We start from the raw sequence: 3,989 nt of genomic DNA, 5'->3' as shown, positions 1-3,989 counted from the left end.
GGAAGGAAGGAAGGAAGGAAGGAAGGAAGGAAGGAAGGAAGGAAGGACGCTACCACCACCTGGGTATAGCCCTAATCACCTCAGACCTGGACTATGGTGACAGCCTGTTGGTCAGTCTCTACTGATTATGTCCAAGTCCTTCAGCAGATGTTTTATTTGCACACAGATGTTTTCGTGTTGTCTCCTCATCAGACTGAAAGCAAGGACATTCCTTTGCCTTTCTTTCTATCCTCAGAGTGGAGCACATGGTCTGAAAAACATGCTGACTATGCTGATGGAATTAATGATTGTTTGAAATACTGCAGACTAAATCGGTATGGATCTTCTCAATATTTCTCTCAAAAGCCGTATAATAAAAAGCTTATTAGTAGCACCTCTTTTCTAAGATTTACTGTTAATAACAACATAGCATAGAAGCAAAATTGCTTGATTTAGAATCAGAGGACATAAGTTTGAGTCATGAATTTGCTATTAGTTACAATGTGTGTCACCTGGAGTGAGTTATTCATTCCTCTTCTGCAAAATGAGAGAAATATAATTATGACAACAATCATATTTTGTGTTTTTATGGTAATTTAGAGTTTTCACAGAATATTTACCTATTTTTTTCATTTTGCCCACAATGGAGGGATAACCTATACTATAGGCAGGAAAAGTAATGTCATTATCTTTTTTTTTTAAATAGATGAAAGGAATGAAGAATTCTAATTTGGTGGATAAGTGGCTTATCATTTCATTCTTATAAATTTTCTGCTTTTTTTAAGAGGTCCAAGGTTATCATGCTGATTTTAAAGAAGATACCTAAGCAGCAGCAGTACCGGCTCAGGAGAAAAAAAAAAAGCTGAGGACCAGTAAGTGGCAGCAGAAAGCTGTAGTAGCTCAGTGGAGATGCCCAGCAAATAGCAGCAGAAAATAGAAATGTTCCAGCCAGCAAAAAGTAGACAACAACACAATAACATCAGCAAAGGGTACTGGTGACTGCGCAGTGTGAGAACTATCAGGTGCAGAATGCATATTTCCAAGTTGTGTGCCCCATTTGTGCATCTTCCTTGGATGTATCCCATGAAATATGCTTTTCTTTGTTAACTCATGCTTCTTATATATTTTCTTTTGAAAAATATGTGTGTATGTATACATGCATTTGTGTGTAGGTATAGTATATGTGTGTACATGCATGCATGCACACATAAACATGCATATATATATATATATATATATATATACAGATACGTATGCACACATTTTGTTCTTTTATTTTTCCCCAAAGATGGCATACACACACATATGTGTGTGGTGTGTATGCTGTGTATATATAATATGTGTGTATGAATGTGTGTGCATAAATGTGTGTATGTCATCCTTGGGGCAAAAATAAAGGACAAAATATAAGCAGTAAAAAGGAACAACATTGCCATCTAATCACAAAACAGAGTAAATGTTTTCTAAACAATATAGGTATTTATGAAAGTCATTTGGCGGCCAAAGTGAGTAGTTATCCTAGTGAATTTGCTTTGCATAAATTCATCATTTCTGTGACATCATGGTAAATAAATCACATCCTGTTTATTCTCTCAACTTCTGGAAGTCACTGCAAGGTTCTCAGTGGTTTCCATTGCTCATGCCCAATAGCTAAAATAATCAGTCATTGTCTGCATATTTTCTTCCAGTTTTGAATTTTGTTGGTGTAATCTGTATCTAAATACCATCTTTGGTAATCCATATTCACCACTGTTTATCTTTTCAGGTGTGTCTAGTGGGAGACAGCATGGTCTTTTCTGAGATTGATATGATCCCAAAGATACAAGTGTTCCCATCTGTAATGGGAATGGGAATTTGAAGATCTTCCCTGCCCCTTAATAGACCTGGGGGGAGTTCAAAGACCTTCCCTGTTGTGAAGATAAACTCTGCCCCCTGATAGGCTAAATATAGTCACATGGAGCCTGTGGTGGGAGGAGTTTTGATGAAGGGAAGCAAAGCCCACAGGAAGCTAGTTCAGAGCTAGCCAGACTCTGGGGGGAAGGGCCACTCATTAAGGAGATAGAGAGGTTTGTGAGTAAATATTGATTTTGTATTGGTTTGTGGGAAGGCTAAAGGATGGCATGGCTCTCATGGTTATTATGGCTTCTGAATATCTTTGGTACCATGATGGAATCGGCTTACTGGTTTTGGGGTTCGGTTTTCTGGTGTATAAATAAATGTTTCAATTCTGTGCTCTACCTGGAGAATCTGATATATTTTGCTATCCAACGTCATGCGATACTTAGAGCCTTTATCATGGGTGCTATAAATATTGCATTGCGCTACACCATCTAACAAAGTTGGCTTTGGGATAGCATCATTACCCTGTATTCTTCAAACAGGCTTGTAGGAAATGAAGCTCTCATTTCATGTGCTTAGTCAATCTTATTATCCCTAGTTTTAGAGGCATCTAGATGACACAAAGGGCTAGGCCTGCATTCAGAAAGACCTAAGTTCAAATTTAGCCTTAGACCCTCATTGGCTATATAAACCTGGGCAAATCACCTGGCCTCTGCCTCAATTTTATCAACTGTAAAATGAGGACAATAGCAATAGCTACCTTCCAGGTAACAGGATCTTTTAAGGTAATACATACTTACCTTCCAAGTAAGAGGTATCATTTAAGAGGATCAAATGAAATGATATTTGTAAAGCATATAGCACAGGGCCTGGCACATTGTAGATACTCTATAAATTCTTATCCATCTTTTTTTCCGTACCCCTTGTTGTTAAATGTTTGTACATAATTACCCATGACAGTGTTGTGTGGGTCAAAGAACATAGGATTTAAGATTTTATGTCTTTCAGTGTGACTCGTCTGGTGTTCTTGAGCCAAAACCATTTTTTTTTTTTTGCCCCTGAAGTTTCAACATCTAGAAAATCAATTTAATATCAATTTCTTCTCCATTTCATTTGGATATCATAAAATCAAATGAGAAAGTATCAAAAGTACCTTGAGATACTTCAGAAAAACTCGTTCAAAATATAATTCATTATTTTCTTCTAGTAAAAAACACACAGCATTTGACAAATTCACTCATATTAGTAAGGCATGCAAATGCCATCTCTAATAGGTCAAATCCAAATGACTGAAATGCATTATCTAAAATTAAATCCTTAGACAAATTACTATTTCTTTTCTGACTACTGAGGTCTTGATTTATTTGTGAATAGTAAGGGATAGAAGCACTTGTCTTAAATCACAGATTGTTTAGTATTTCAAATGTTCTAAATGTGTTGTAAATGTTTAGTATTTTAAATGATTGAAATCACAAGTACTTTTTTTTTGTTTTGTTTTATATAAAGCAGCAGAAAATAGATTAATTTCTGTCTGGCCCATTTCAGCAAATTTATTTTTGTTACTAGAATTATTATGTTCCAAGGCAATTTCAAGTCACATGATACAAAAGCCATAATAGAAAATTAAATACAGCAATTAACCTAAAGCTACTCATAATTGATAGCAGAAAGCACATCCATGTATTTTAGCACCACTAATTTAACTAGTAAATTACAACACAAAATGTAAACACAAGTGAAAAATAACGAACACATTAAGACCAAACAGCTCAAATGATAGAATGCCACAAAGATACACTTTGCTATGTAGTGTTAAACCAGGACACTAATAATCCACGTCTGTTCAACTGTTTTTCACCTGAAAACACCATTGAACAGCTAAACTTCATCATCCCCTTTCCATATTCTACACTTGTGGGGAAGAAAACAGACACTTAGAAGGTTGGTCATAGACACAAAGGGAGGAAAAATAAAGCTTCCAACAGGCAACTTCTCAACTCTAGCACTGTTTTTGAGTTGCTCTATGTGATAGCATTTTGAAAATTGTAACATACTTTGCATAGATGAGATAACATATGTAAACCACTTTGCAAATCCTCAAGCACTCCACACTGTAAATGCTAGCTATTCTAATATCATTTTTTGTTAGTTATAAAAGAAGTGCTACAAAT

Source organism: Petaurus breviceps, unplaced genomic scaffold (assembly GCF_028583685.1).
Source record: "Petaurus breviceps papuanus isolate PSGF00001 unplaced genomic scaffold, PetGlider_PUasm1.0 110, whole genome shotgun sequence".
In the NCBI taxonomy this organism is placed as follows: Eukaryota; Metazoa; Chordata; class Mammalia; order Diprotodontia; family Petauridae; genus Petaurus; species Petaurus breviceps.
Note: the sequence above shows the minus strand (reverse complement) of the source record.